At 44.9% G+C, this 15,811-nt stretch overlaps 1 long non-coding RNA gene across 4 annotated transcripts in view; it reads left to right on the top strand.

The window, feature by feature from the left end:
- Nucleotides 1-12,281: 12,281 nt before the first annotated feature.
- LOC146831415 (uncharacterized) overlaps nucleotides 12,282-15,811 on the top strand; it is a 125,950-nt gene continuing 122,420 nt past the window's right edge. For 2 of the 4 annotated variants that reach the window (XR_014961282.1, XR_014961279.1), the window contains exons 1-3: nucleotides 12,282-12,353; nucleotides 12,480-12,612; nucleotides 12,748-12,819. This is a non-coding gene — a long non-coding RNA (uncharacterized LOC146831415). The remainder of the gene's footprint in view (nucleotides 12,354-12,479; nucleotides 12,613-12,747; nucleotides 12,820-15,811) is intronic. The other 2 variants (XR_014961280.1, XR_014961281.1) reach the window with 1 other exon arrangement.

The following is a 15,811-nucleotide window of genomic DNA, read 5'->3' as shown; positions in this document are numbered from 1 at the left end:
ACAAGCTTCTCACTGTAAGAGAAGAGGATGCTGATGACTACCAAGTCTTGAAAAGTGCTCTAATAGATTGGTTTGGCCTAACCCACTGAACATTCCAGGTTAAAGTTCAGAGACACCCAAAAAGCACAAAAACAGCCTTGGGTTGACTGTGTTGACTGTGCTGCTATCGCTCTGGAAGGTTGGTTATTGGGCAGTAAAGTTTGTGACTTCATAGGATTGTACAATCTGATAATGAGGGAGCAGATTCTTAATAACTGTCAAAATCAGCTGTTGCACCAGTACTTGGTAGACTCTGATCTGTCCTCTCCCCAAGAATTGGGAAAGAAGGCAGGCAAATGGGTCAGAACCGGGGTGAGGCAGAAAGTACAGAACCAAGGTGGTGACCCTAAGAAGCAAGAGTCCAAAAACTCTTATAAGGGTGGGGACAAGGGTAAAGACCAGAAGTCTTCACAAGGGCCCCCAACATCTTCTTCGGGTGGGGATTCACAGGCTAACAGAGGGAAAGGACAAAAGAAACCGTGGTGCAAAATCTGTAAGCAGAAAACTCACTGGACTAGTGACTTCACCAAGGCCAAAGAGAATACTCCAACCACCACCAATGCCCCTAAGGCATCTGCTCCCCCTAGTGCAGTTACAATTGGCGGTGGGAATACACAGAATAAGGGTGTAGTAGGGTTGACCCTGGGTTCTGAGATGGGCTCTGGCCTAGTCAGAGTACCAACTCAGGCTGTGCTTGTCAGTGATGGGGGCATGGATTTGTCCCCCTTTGTGAGCCCCAGTAACCTGGGCAAATACAGACAGCAGCCTTTAATTAATGAAGTAGAAGCTTGGGCATTCAGGGACACAGGAGCAAGTGTCATAATGGAGACAAAAGATCTTGTGGATCCTGGGCAGATTATACTTGGTGAAATGTACCAAGTGAGCAATGCTAGCAATGTCAGAACAGACCATTCTCTGGCAGTTGTTAACTTCTCCTGGGGAGGGGTAACTGGCCTTAAGAAGGTAAGGTTGTGGTAAGTGTGAACCTACCAGTACAGTGTTTGCTTGGCAATGTTCTGGAAACTTCAGCTTGGGCTGAAGTGGAGTTCAGGACACATGCAGAAATGTTAGGGATCCCTGCACATGTCTTTGCTGTGACTAGGTCACAGGCAAAAATGTCAAAAGCTGGACAGGCCCTGGATTCTGGAATAATGGACCAGGTGCCTCACAAGAGGAGGAGCAGTAGGGTTAAGGCAGAGCCTTCCCACCTGACTCAGAATGCTGATCAGTCTCCTCAGGGAGATGATCTTGAGCCTGAAGAAGGAACTGTCCCAGAGGAGCTTGAACCTGACCAGGTTAAGTTTTTGGGGACAGGGGGCCCTTCCAGGTCTGATCTGAGCCCGGAGCAGAAAACCTGCCCCTCTCTTGAAACCCTCAGACAGTAAGCTGTTGATGAGGCTGCTGGGAATGCTAGTGGCACCCATAAGTTTATTGGGATGATCGACTCCTTTACTCAGAGAATAGAGACCCCAAGCCTGGTGCATCCAAGAGGTTGGTTATACCTCTGAAATTTAGGGGTTTCCTATTGACACTAGCCCATGATATTCCCCTAGCAGGAAACCTAGGCCACAATAAGACTTGGGACAGAATTGTTCCTCACTTTCACTGGCCTCACATGTCTGAAGACACAAAGGAGTTTTGTCGCTCCTGTGTAACCTGCCAAGTCAGTGGCAAAGCAGGTGGCACTACAAAGGCCCCCCTGATACCACTACCTGTGGTGGGGGTTCCCTTTGAGAGGGTTGGGATTGACATTGTTGGTCCCATGGATCCTCAAACAGCATCTGGGCACAGGTTTATACTTGTGGTAGTGGATCATGCCACCAGGTATACAGAAGCAATTCCCCTAAGGACCACTACAGCACCTGTAGTAGCAAGACCTCTCTTGAGTGTGTTTTCAAGAGTAGGCTTTCCTAAGGAGGTAGTATCTGACAGAGTGGCAAACTGTATGTCAAGTTACTTAACTGCTATGTGGAAGAAGTGTGGAGTGAATTACAAATTCACCACACCCTATCACCCACAATGCAATGGTTTAGTTGAGAGATTCAACAAAACCTTAAAGGGCATGATCAAAGGACTCTCAGAGAAGCTTAGGCGAAAATGGGACATGATCTTGCTCTGCCTTTTATTTGCATTCAGGGAGGTGCCTCAGAAGGGGGTTGGCTACAGCCCATTTGAACTTCTGTTTGGTCACCCTATCAGGGGTCCATTGTGTTTGGTGAAGGAAGGATGTGAGTTACCTCTCAAGCCCCCAAGCAAGACATAGTAGACTATGTACTTGGTCTCCGCTCCAGGATGGCCGAGTACATGAAAAAGGCAAACAAAAACCTTGAGGCTATCCAGGAACTGCAAAAAGCCTGGCATGACCAAAAGACTGTACTGACTGTTTACCAGCCAGAACAGAAAGTGTGGGTGTTGGAGCCTGTGGCCCCAGCAGCTCTCCATGACAAGTGAAGTGGACCTCACACTATTGTTGAACACAAGGGAGAGGTTACTTACTTAGTAGACCTAGGAACTCCCAGGAGTCCCCATAGGGTTCTCCATGTCAACAGGCTGAAGCCATATGTGGACAGGGCTGACAAGAGCTTGCTCATGGCAACTGATGAGGGACAGGAGGAAGAGAGTGACCCACTCCCTGACCTCTCACAGAACCCTGATGATGGGTCAGTTGATGGTGTAGCCTTGGCAGGCAGCCTCACTGCCCAGCAGCAAACTGATTGCAGACAGGTTCTCAATCAGTTCAGACACATGTTCTCACTGACTCCAAGTCAGACTACCTGGTGCACTCATGAAGTGGACACTGGGGACAGTCTGCCTATTAAAAATAAGATTTATAGGCATCCTGACCATGTCAGGGACTGTATCTGGACAGAAGTCCAGAAAATGTTGGATTTGGGAGTTATTGAACCCTCAGATAGCCCTTGGGCTAGTCCAGTGGTCCTTGTGCCAAAACCTTACACCAGTGGTGGGAAAAGAGAGATGAGGTTTTGTGTGGACTACAGGGGTCTCAATGCAGTCACTAGGACTGATGCCCATCCATTACCAAGGGCAAATGAGCTCATAGATACTTTGGCCACAGCCAAGTACCTCAGCACATTTGACTTGACAGCTGCCTACTGGCAGATCAGACTAGCTGATGATGCAAAGCCAAAAACAGCATTATCAACCCCTAGTGGGCACTATCAATTTGTGGTAATGCCCTTTAGTCTGAAAAATGCACCTGACACTTTCCAAAGGTTGGTGAATTCAGTTCTCGCAGGCCTGGAAGCCTTTAGTGCAGCATATCTAGATGATATTGCTGTCTTTAGCTCCACCTGGGAGGATCACCTGGTCCACATAAGGAATGTTTTGGAGGCCCTGCAACAAGCAGGCCTAACTATCAAGGCTACTAAGGGCCAGATAGGGCAGAGTCAGGTTGTGTACCTGGGCCACCTTGTAGGTGGAGGCCAGGTTCAACCATTGCAGAGCAAGATCCAGACCATAATGGAATGGACTGCTCCAACTACCCAGACTCAGGTGAGAGCCTTCTTAGGCCTGACTGGGTACTATAGGAGATTTATCAAAGGGTATGAATCAATAGTGACACCCTTGAATGACTTAACTTCCAAGAAAATGCCCAAAAAGGTTCAATGGACAGCTAGCTGTTAAAAGGCATTTGATGACCTGAAGCAGGCCACATGTACTGCTCCCATTCTGCAGAGTCCTGACTACTCCAAAAAGTTCATTGTTCAAACTGAGGCATCTGAATTGGGGGTTGGGGCTGTACTGTCAATGATTGAATGAAGAAGGTCAGGATCAGCCAGTAGCTTTCATAAGCAGAAGGCTGACCCCTAGAGAGAAACGTTGGTCAGCCATTGAGAGGGAGGCCTTTGCTGTGGTTTGGGCTCTGAAGAAGTTGAGGCCATACTTGTTTGGTACTCACTTCCTTGTTCAGACAGACCATAAGCCCCTCTTATGGCTAAAACAAATGAAGGATGAAAATCTCAAATTGCTTAGGTGGTCCATTTCCCTACAGGGGATGGACTTTAAAGTGGAAGTAACCATGCCAATGCAGATGGACTCTCTAGGTTTTTCCACTTAGAACATGAAGACACAACTGGTCAAGGTTAGTTTAATGTCCCTGCGTTTGGGGGGGTTGTGTAGGAGAGTAGGATCTGCTTCACATGGGTACCTCCACTTTTTGCTGGTGTTTCACTGTTGCTCGACCTTAGTCTGGCTGTGGCCCTGCTAATCAGGATCCCAGCCTAGCTGCTTCCTCTCTAAAATGGTTTCCATGTACATTAGGTACATATCTAATTGGATTCTGGAGTGCCTTATAAGCCCCTAGTATATGGTATACTATGTACCTAGGGCATAGGTACCACAGAGGCCTAGCAGGGGCTGCAGCATGTATCATGCCACCCCTGGGAAGCACTCCAAAATGACACCACAGGTCTGCTACTGCAGCCTGGGTAAGGGTGTGCTTGCACCCCTTGCTGTGGTATAGGTTACCTATATCACTAACTTAGACAGACACATATAAACCTATAGCCACTCCTATGGCAGGCCTTGACAATCCTGAAGGCAGAGTGCTTGGTTTTATGTGAGAGGGTACCCAAGCATGAGCTGAGCCCCTCTGCAGCTTTCAGAAATACTTCCTTATGGCTGTTCTGTGATACAGCCATACAATATACTCTTAAGTGCATTATAACCTTGCGGTAAATGCTAACTTTAGGATGGCTACCTCAAAACATGTCATGTTTGGTGTCAAGCGCTTTGGAATACTACCCCCCGCCTGTCCTGGCAGCGGGGGTAGCATTTCACCCTTCCAGAGGGAGAGACATGTTCACACTGGCTAAACCTGGTAGGACTTTCCTGAGCCCTGGCATCACAAAATGGATGCCTCTGCCACAGACACGGGTCTGGCCTCCTGCTGCTGACCGAAACTCCGGCAGGGGAGGCCTGGACAATAGGTTTCTTGTCGAGGGGAGGTGTCCCCACCTCCCCAGACAGGCTGATGTGTATTGGGGCTGGGCAGGAGCACTCTCTGGTGCTTTGAAGTTCTGCACTGGGGGCACACTTGGTGTCCCTGTGCATACTCCAGTTCAAACCAGTTGCAGGGGCTACCTGGACAAAGGAAATGGGTGTAACCACCCCTCTTTCCTGGCCCACCCATAGGTGGGGCCATAGAGTTAGTCCATCCCCTAAACTTAGTATAAGTATAGGAAGCCAGTCCCTAGGACTTTAGATTACCCTGGACGAAACTCTGCAATGTACATCCTGGACCTTCGACGTTCTATCCTGACTAGAAGACTAAAGAAATCTCCCTTGGGGTCAAGGAGTGACTCCCCTGCTTGGCAGGCACCAAAGAAGCAACTGACCTGTCTGCAATTCTGAAGCTCCCGCTCGACGCCGAAGTCTCTGCATCCCCAGAGGTGGATTTCCAGACTTCCCCGAGGCTACCCTGAGTCCACAGCAAAGCTGAGGCCCGTGGTTATCGTGAGTGACGTGGAACTGTGACCCCTGGACACCATGTACTTTTGCAGCAACACTATCTTCCTGGTCCTCCTTGAAGTTGTGCTTTGGGCTCCGAGTAGCCCCACCTTGAGCACTTCCTGTACCGATGATTGTTGGCCTCCACTCCATGAGTGACCCGTGGGCCAGCTTCAAGTGCAATTGCTCAAGGCTCCTTCGCAATCACTAGCCCATTGGCTAGCAGGTCCCCATGAAGGCGACTCCTTTTCTGATTGGGTTTACATGGTTGCTCCAGATGTGCCCTGCCTTATCCTCACTGGGGAGTCCCTCAGACCTTGCTGGCCTGCACCGCAGTCATTTCTTTGATTTCCAGTGACTTGCCGTTGCCAAGGCTTGTTGTGTCCTTTCTGGTCGCTGACACCGTATTACTCGACAGACTTCTTGGTTCAGCTCGAATCCGGCTCATGGACTTTTCAACTCCTCCTGGACCTCGTGGCTGAAGAGTCAAGACACCCATCAACTCACCTGAAGCACCTGACATCTGTGGGCATTGGTCCATCCTGCCCTCGGTCACTGGCTAGTGACCCAGACTCTGTCCCCTCTGCTTTCAGGTTCCTTACATCCAAGATCCAGGCTTGGATCTCCTCGGACACTTCCCCTCTTCACGGCAGCAGCAGTTCTTTGCAGGCTTCCATTGGAATCAACGCGACCCGACACCAAAAGACACCTATGCACCCGGCTTCCCTGGGTGAGGTAACTCGAGTACTCTGGTGCTCTCGTGGGTGCTAGCCCTAGAACTTCTTAAGTCCAAAAGGGTTTGGTCCAGACTCGATTAGAAGTGTCCCTAATCTTTAAATTTCCAACCGCTACATTGCCCATAGAAGATAATAGGAACCCGCTGCTGTGTTTTCACACTGCATACAGCTCCCGTGGGTCCCCTGTGTCACTAACTTGGGTGGTTCCTTGGGGTCCCAGCGATTCTAGAGGCAATAGGCCTAGTGCCTATTCCAGTCGTGGTTCTTATACCACTTTTTTGGTATATGGTTTGGTACGCCCCAGGGCCCATATGTGTATTTGTGCTTTCACTGATGCTTAATCACTTGTAACTAAGTACTTCGAACTCCAGTCTCATAAAGAGACTAGAGGGGTTTGTGTTAACCTAAATACATATATTTTAAATATATACCTGGTGTGGTTGTCCTTTCATTTGATCATTCAAGAGATTATAGACTGGTAAAACAAGCTGCTTTACATTCCTTCAAGACTTAGCCTAAAGGCTGCTCTCCATAGCTACCACTAGGATTGCTTTCATATAAGGTTATCTTTAACCATTCACCATAAGGGGTTGTTTGGACTGGTACAAGGTGCCCACTAGAACTAGTGGACAGCAAATATCAGGCCACCTTCTCACATTCACTTTGATCAGTAATCACTGTCAAAATTCTGAAACTAAGAAAGCATTTTAAAATTAGCATAACATGTGTCTGTGTGCTTTCGAACCATGAGTGCATCACATAACATGCCACCATGACTTAGCCCTTAGAAAGTGCTTTATTACATGTATCTTCCTTCTTCACCTTTGGGCCATAGAACCACTCCTAGAGGATGATGCACTCTCAGCTGTACAGGTAAAGATCCATCTTTGGAAGTGCTTTAAAAAATATTAAGCAAAACTCCTAATTTGTCATGGTTTTCTTAACCCCGCAAATGTAGGATTAGTTTTTAAGAAGTTCTTGAGAGGAGCTGCTGCCCTTCTGCAGCCCCCACCACACTGGCCAAGCTTGATGGTGGTGACCCTGTCTTCCCTTGTCTAAGTTAGACCTTCAGGGCATTATGAAGCGCTCCAGGCAGGAACAGTGCAAATCTAGTGAGCGGCTGTCCCACTGCACTGGTGAGAGACACTGACTGTTCTCTGGGCTTGTGGCCCAGTGCTGCATCTCTCTTTTCTTTTTGTTTTTTCTTTATACCGGGGTGGTACAGTCCCACCCAAGCACCCCTGCATGCCTCCTTCCTTGGGAGCTGCTCAGGGAGCTCACCTGTGGCCGTCCCGTCAGCTTCTGCACAGCAGCCTTTTCTCTGATGAGCCGGGAGCGCTCTTCTTTCTGGGCACTGGTGATGCTGGTGGATGCCTGCTCCCCCCAGACACAGGCATGGGGAGTGGGCAGGACCACCAGTGATGGGGGAGTACACTGGCACTCGCCCATCCTTCTCCTCACAGTTGGGGCCCACAGTTGGGGATCATGGGCCCCGCTCATCATCTTCAGGGAGCATGACAGCACTCTCTGCAGTCCTCCTCATGGTTTGGGTCCAACGTTGGGGTCTTGGGCCCCCCTTTAAATGAAAATCCAGCCCAGAGGTTGGCCCATGACATTGGAGCTCTAGAGAAGGGGCATGTCCCCTCCCAGGGTAAAATAAAGTGAATTCTCTGTGCAGCAAAGCCCGGTCCCTGGCCAACCCCAGTGGTATTTGAAGGGAATGCAGAGGAGCCCCACATGCTCTGTTCTGTGAAAAGGTCGAATGTCGGCAATCTTCAGAAAACCAAAAATCCACGCACACTGAATAGACAGAACCCAACTGCGTCATTGTTCTAATTTTATATACAATATTAATCATGCTTCATATGCACCATGCAATGCATTTTTTTAATCGTAACTAATAGAATTTCATTGAAATGGAGTGTGCAGGAAATTGTATTTGTAACTGTTGTTTTTTCCTGATATTCTCTGGACGTTTGGAATGCCTGAACATTGGGAGAATAGGAAGACCATAGCGGTGAGGGGATTGGAGACGGCTGGGAGGAGGTGCGGAGAGGAGCTGATTACTATCCTGTTGACTAAATATCTTGCCTTGCCTTGGCCTATGCGTCCTTACACTGGCAACGGGCTGCCAGTCAACAGGACCTTCAAGCGTGCGACGAGCGGTGTTCTTTCCTGCACGACTCCTCATCTGAGCCGGGACTTTTCCTTAACTGAGGACAGGGGTTCATCTGCACTGCTTCTGTGGATGTGTATCGGCTGCACTACTGTCAAAAAGGTACTTTACAATTTTATCTGGCTTTTCGCTGCTCTCTGTCTGCGTGCACGAGCCTCCCCTGCATACCGCTACATCACGCAGAAATCATTCTTCACATGCGTGGTTCACGGTGAACCACACACCGCATCACATCACCCCATCATACGTGGTGGCCATCTTTAATCCAGGCAACTTCATGTGCTGATCTCGGTGAGCCGTACACCGTATCATGTCACCGTGTCAATACGTCATACGTGGTGGCCATCTTCAATCCAGGCATCTTCATGGGCTGATCTCGGTGATCCGCTCACCGTTTTTGACTAATGCGTCTTTGTTTTCACCACACTCCACCTACGCATTCATAACGACCATTTCTGTAAATAATATGGCTCAGTTTCATGTGCTAATCTTGGCGATTTGCCCACCGTACTTAAGTTTCACTTTTGGCCTTCATTTCATTGTCACGCATTCCAAGCAATTGAAGCCACAATACCACCCTTGCACTTTTCTGTCATCATTTGGTATAGTGCTGAGCTTGGTGATCTGCTCACCTTTTCTTTACAAATATTACTTCTATGATCTGCACACCACATTCTTCATTGTGCTGATCTCGGTGATTCGCACACCATTATCATCAATTGCCTATTATTCTAGAACTCGACGGTTCATATCAGCAACAACCGGCGATAATTCTCACTAAGCGCACTTAGCGCTAGGATAATTACCGCCGGCTAGCGTGGATTTTTATCGCTGAGATATCGTGCTATTAGCAACGCTTATCTCAAAAGCGATAAAAATCCTAGCGCTAACTGCCAAACGTGTGATTAATTTATCGCTGGAAACCCAGCGATAATCCCATGAAGCTTGGTGATAGCTTGCTGATAGGGCCTCACATACTTCGCCATGATATCCACCTTCCGTAGGATATCATGGCTAAGTCAGTTTCAAAGCAGGCGTAAGGAAAGTAGTGATAGCAGAGGTTATCGCTACTTTTCTTGTCGCTATGCTGCTTTGCGTGAGGCTTGATAATAAGAGAAATGTTGCTTAGCAACATTTCTCCCATTATCCTGGGGAGGAACGCCCACTTTGCGTCTCATTAGAGATGCAAAGATGGGTGTTAGGAATTCAGGTGCTAAGGCAAGGTTTCACACGATAGCGGGACCTTGCTGATATAGCGATAAAATTATCATCGCTTTTCGGCCGAAAACGGCCGCAAAAGCGGCGATAATTTTCTATCGCCGCCTTGTAGATATGCCTCCACATTGCTTAATGTGCTACTCTCAGATTTGCACACCAAAATCAATATTGTCTACATTCCTGTGTGCTGATTTCTTAGTTTTACTGTTCCACTATCACATTATTTCTTATTTCTGCTTAATTACTTCCACATCATCCACCAGGCAATTTCACCACCTACGCCCTTCAGTCTCAATCCAGCGTCTTCTGAAATTGATTGGGAGATATGGAAAGGAGGGTTTGAAGCATACTTGGAAGCTCTTGATGGAGAATTGTTCACTAGCAAGAAGAAGTATGCTATTCTTAGACATTGTTTAGGCAAGGAAGGGTGTAACATATTAAAACACATTCCGAAGAAACCCATTATTTATCATACGTGAGGGAGAAGGTGATGGTGTAGAAGATGAGTATGCAACAGCCATCAAAGCTTTAAATACTCACTTCAAAGCTTGCAAAAACGTTGTTCTGGAAAGACATACATTTTACAAAAGGGTACAATAACAAGGTAAATCTGCGTCAAGTTACGTTGGCGCCTTGCGTATTCTTGCGGCTTCTTGAGAGTATAACGCGTTTGAAGAAGAAATGATTAAGGATCCACTAGTGGAAAAGAGAGTAACAACAAAAAAGTTCAAGAGGCACTTTTGTCTAAACCACATCTCACCATACAAAAAGGATTGGACATTGCCACAAGAATAGAAAGAACTAGTTCATATATGGAGAAGATGTCTCTATTTGATAGTAAATCTCAAGGTGTTCTAACAGTAAAACCTAAATATATGAAAACTAAAAAATACAAGGATCGGCCAAATAAAAGGGACACCAACTATAGCACCAACTAGAGTGTTATCAATCACTTAGCTCACGATAAACCGCGTCCCGCTGTGGACAAAGTATGTGCCAGATGTTCTAAGAGAGGACACTTTGCCAAAGTTTGCAAATCCTCTAGAAGAGAACCACCAAGATAGGTGCATAACATAGAATCTACAATGGAGGAAGCATCTTCAACCAGTGAAGAGGATAACATTTTAACTATTGTGCAAATGAATGACTCTAGTGGCATGTGGGGAGTCAATTCCCAAGGTCTAAGAAGACCCTTTGTATTGTAAAAGTGAATGATATTTGTGTCAAAGTATTAGCTGATTCAGACTCTCCTTTTACCTTGTAAAGTGAATCTGTTTGGAAGGAGATATCTTCCAAGCATATTTTGAAGCAATCCAATATATATCCCATAGGTATTACACTAATACGCCAGAGCACACCTTATCGTGACTGTTATCCAAAACATAGAAAACCAATCTTTAGAAAAAATTATTAATGATTCATCCTTCAGTGTTTCCCCTCTTTTTTTGGGTATAGGACTCTTGAATCAGATTCTTCTTGATAGCTTTATTCCATTTCACAATCAATAGAGAACAGCAGCAGCCGAAGTACGTTTTGCCCCCTCTGGGCTTTCTCAAGGCTGCAGAAAGACATATATATACTCTTTTCTATACACTGTGACCTAATATGGTCATAATAAAATACATAATAAACATGAATGCCCTTTTAGTATATTATTTAGACCTTTCCAAGAAAGGTTATGTTACACGACATATAGAGGCATTTATAATTAAAATCATTGGCGCCCTTATAAATGTCTGCCTTCTATGGTGTCTCATTTGTTTAAACTTTTGTTTATGACATCCATGCCATGGACACCCAATTTTAATAGTTCGCTGGATTTGTGCATTGTATTGAAATGTACTGCTAGTGGATATTGTGTGTTATTATTCCTAATGGCCCGAATGTGTTCTTGGATTCTCTCTTTTAGTGTTCTTATTGTGCTCCCAGTGTAGATTTTCCCACAAATGCATTTAATACAGTACACAACAAATTTAGTGTTACAATTGATGAAACTTCTGATAGTGTAACATCTGTCCGTGTTGTATTGGAATTTCTTGGTTTTGTGTATGTCAAAGCAGCAAATGCTGCAATAACCACACCTAAAAAAAACATTTGGTGCAATTGGTAACCAATTGAAGCTCCTGGGTGGTGGAATGAAACTGGGACATAGATGTTGTCTTAATGTACGCCCTCTTGCATGTACCATCATGGGTTTGGATCCAATTGTACCAATCGGCACTAATGCAGAGTAACTGTTGTATATTTTTCAACATTAATTGCGAAATACATGGGTGACACACTGTTTCAACAATTCATGCAAATAATTTTAAAAATGATTGGGACTTTACAGTAAAGTCCCTTTGTAAACGTAATCAAGGAGCCTTTATACTTCTACAATAATATAGTCATCATTCCAAGATGGCGTCCAAAGATGCATACAACAGATATCACTAATCGGCATAAACAAAAGCATATATTTTATTTTCAGTAATAGGTGAAAATTTGATATTGACGCCTCTAACTTAATGCATACAAAACAATTCATGTATTATCGTAACTTTACAGGTCATATGTCTCTGTTGCTTACGCACACAGACATATGATGAAGCGAACTATAGTCTGCTTTCTATTTTCATATATTCCTAAATCGAGGACCACAATAAAAATGGCGCTCGTGAACGGCCAGTTTGCTGGTGGCGTTCGCAGGAAGCGGTTACCACGACAAGACGGAGGTAAAAGGGGGCATCGGGACCTTTATTTATATTATTTTCCTGCTAGATGGATTTGTTCAGACATATAGGGTAGAAGATAGAGTTCGGTCAGTCACCCTTATTTTTCGTTCGTAACTTTGTTTACAGATAAGACTTATCAAGGTCTAATCCGAAAAGGTGACTCTGTAAAGCACGCATTGGATAAGAATCATACGCGCCTTGAAAGCAGTTCATATTTATGAACAATCGAAGTGACAGAATAACCTGTACATATGTACAGGTAAGATATTTCGTTTTTCTGTGTTTGTATTTCTTGATATGACACAATCCAAATTAAGTCTTGTAGTTCACTATCACTGTAAAAAGAATCTTTAAGACTAATCTATTTACTGGGCGCATCAATTACTTTTTATAGAGAACTTGATTATGGAAGTGATGCAACTACAGGTTGAAGCCTAAAGAATATTCGGCATCTATTCTTTTAAAGGTGAGGCTTGTGATACACGAGTGAGTCAGGTCGCCACACAGCATCTGAGGACTCTTACCGTTCATGGGCCGGGGCTATAAATGGTTAAGGAGGTTGTCATACATACCAACTAAACTAATTTCATATAACTCTTGAAACGACACTAAGAGGAAAATTCAAATATTGGTATTGTGATAGCGATCTGTCACCTTATGCTGGTGTGCTCTTTTCTTCTAACTTGCTCACCCTTTTCACAGTGATTTTTGACATGTACTTGTCACTTAGCTTTGGGCACGAGTGGCGCACTTATGTTTTAAGACACTCAAAATTAACTCACTTAAAAATATAAAAAGATTGAAAATCATAAACAAAAGTGTAAACAAATGAGACACCATAGTAGGCAGACATTTATAAGGGCACCAATGATTTTAATTATAAATGCCTCTATATGTTGTGTAACATAACCTTTCTTGGAAAGGTCTAAATAATATACTAAGAGGGCATTCATGTTTATTATGTATTTTATTATGACCATATTAGGTCACAGTGTATAAAAAAGAGTATATATATATATGTCTTTCTGCAACCTTGAGAAAGCCTAGAGGGAGCGAAACGTACGTCGGCTGCTGCTGTTCTCCATTGATTGTGAAATGGAATAAAGCTATCAAGAAGAATCTGATTCAAGAGTCTTATACCCAAAAAAAGAGGGGAAACACTGAAGGATGAATCATTAATAATTTTTTCTAAAGATTGGCTTTCTATGTTTTGGATAACAGTTACGATAAGGTGTGCTCTGGTGTATTAGTGTAATACATTGTTCTCAGCTGGTGGCCAGCTCTAGTGTAAACACACCCTGGTGGGTGGGTAGTGTAACACCATGGGAGCACCCACAAAATACCATATCTTTATCAACTTTGAGAATATGACTATGAATGGATGTGCTGATCGTAGAGCAGACCAACGAGATTTATGTATACATATATATCCTATAGGTTATGGCGGGAAGGCCATTGATGTTGTTGCTAAATTCAATGCTGATTTTGAGTTCAATGGCAACATGTCTAAAGTAACCCTGGGCGTAGTGGGCGTAGTGGGGCTACGTGGAGCATCGCGTAGTGTGGCCAAATCTACGCACACTCGCGCATTCTGCGTAGCCCCACAAAGCGCCGCCCGCTTCCCGCCCGCCCTCATTTTAAAATAAGTTAAAGTATTTTAAAAGTAAGAGAAAATGCATTACCTACGGTGCGGCGTCCCGGGGCTCCTCTTCCTGGTTGACGGCAACTTCTTCTCACAAATGCGCATGCACGGACGCCGACGCATTTGTGAGAAGAAATTGCCGTCAACCAGGAAGAGGGAGCCCCGGGATGCCGCACCGCAGGTAAGGCATTTTACTTACTTTAAAATTGTTTAAATTATTATAAAATGAGGGCGGGCAGCTCTGCTTTGCCGTGGCGTGTGCGTAGCCCTACCTGCTACGCCTACTTCGTAAACCGCGAAGCAGGCAGCGCTACGTACAATCTGTGGGCGGAGCAGAGCACTACGCCCGGGCTTAGTCTAAAGATATCAAGTATGTAGCTAAAGATGAGGCATTTCTTTTGGGTTGGAGAGGCCAAGGCAACCTTGGTATCATACCCGATCCTAACAATGCTCAACGAGTTGTGTTAAAGAAAGATTTGTTCCATGTACAAGCGATCGGAAGGAATTCATGGGAACAATCGTACCCAGATGTATTCAATAAAGATTTGGGTCTCTTCAAGGGTTTTCAACATAAAATCAAATTAACTAAAGGATCTCTACCTGTTTTACATACGGTCAGGAGAGTGCCCTTGGCATTGCAAGTTGCTTTAAAAAAAGAATTGGACAAAGTATGCTCATGTAATGTCATAGAACCTATTGAGTCCTCCAATTGGGTGTCCCCTGTGGTCCTAGCCAAAAAGTCCAATGGCAATCTGCGCATGTGTGGATTTGCGCTACCTTAATAAAAATATATGGATTGACCAACATCCCTTGCCCAGCATTACTCAGATGACGTCCACTTTCAAGGGTGCTAAATATTTCTGTTTACTTGACATGTCATCTGCGTATCATCAAATTGAGTTCCATGAGGAATCAAGACATCTTACTGCATTTATGACTCCGGAGGGCCTGTTTCAATTTAAGCGCATGCCCTTTGGTCTTGCCTCTGCTTTTTTTTAGAAAGAGAGCGGTGGAGAACATGTTTAAGGGAATGTCCGGGGTCGTGGCCTTCAAGATGATGTTTTGATATATACGGGGAGAACCAAATCCAACATAACGAAAGACTAAATTGTATTTTATCCTTGTTAAAGCAAAAGGGTGTAACTCTGGGTTGAGACAAATGCAGATTGAATGTAAGCACAGTAGACTACCTGGGATACAGGTTATTCTCTTAAGGGGTGCAGCCTAAGTAAAGCCTGGTAAAGGCTATTGAAGATTTCAGTATTCCTACAAACAAATATCAGTTGAGATCATTTATGGGTCTCATTGAATTCTATGCCAGATTTACTCCCAACTGTGTACCTAAAACCTTCCACATCAGCTCATTACTCAAGAAGAATGTTCGGTTCTGTTGGGATGATGAATTCACTAAGGAGTTTGATGCAATCAAACAAGAAGTAGCTCACACTATTCCCCTTAAGGCATTCAGTACTACAGATCAAACTGTAATAATGACTGATGCCAGTCAGAATGGCCTCGGTGCTGTGCTCATGCAACATAGAGATGGCAAGGACAAGGTGATTGTTTTCTCTTCTAGGTGTTTACATGGTGCAGAAGCCTCATATTCCGTGATTGAACGTGAAAGCTTGGCTTGTTGGTGGGGCATTACTCATTTCAAACATTACATGTATTGCTCTAAATTTGTGGTACATGTTGACCACAAACCCTTGGTAGAGTTATTCACCACAAGAGGTGGTGGTAGAGCAACTCCCAATATCGCAAGATGGCAGAATAGACTCATGGATCAGAATTTCAGAGCTGAGTATGTGCCGGGCAA

Source organism: Triturus cristatus, chromosome 5_1 (genome assembly GCF_964204655.1).
Source record: "Triturus cristatus chromosome 5_1, aTriCri1.1, whole genome shotgun sequence".
Taxonomy (NCBI): domain Eukaryota; kingdom Metazoa; phylum Chordata; class Amphibia; order Caudata; family Salamandridae; genus Triturus; species Triturus cristatus.
Note: the sequence above shows the minus strand (reverse complement) of the source record. Positions and strands in the feature narration are given on the sequence as shown.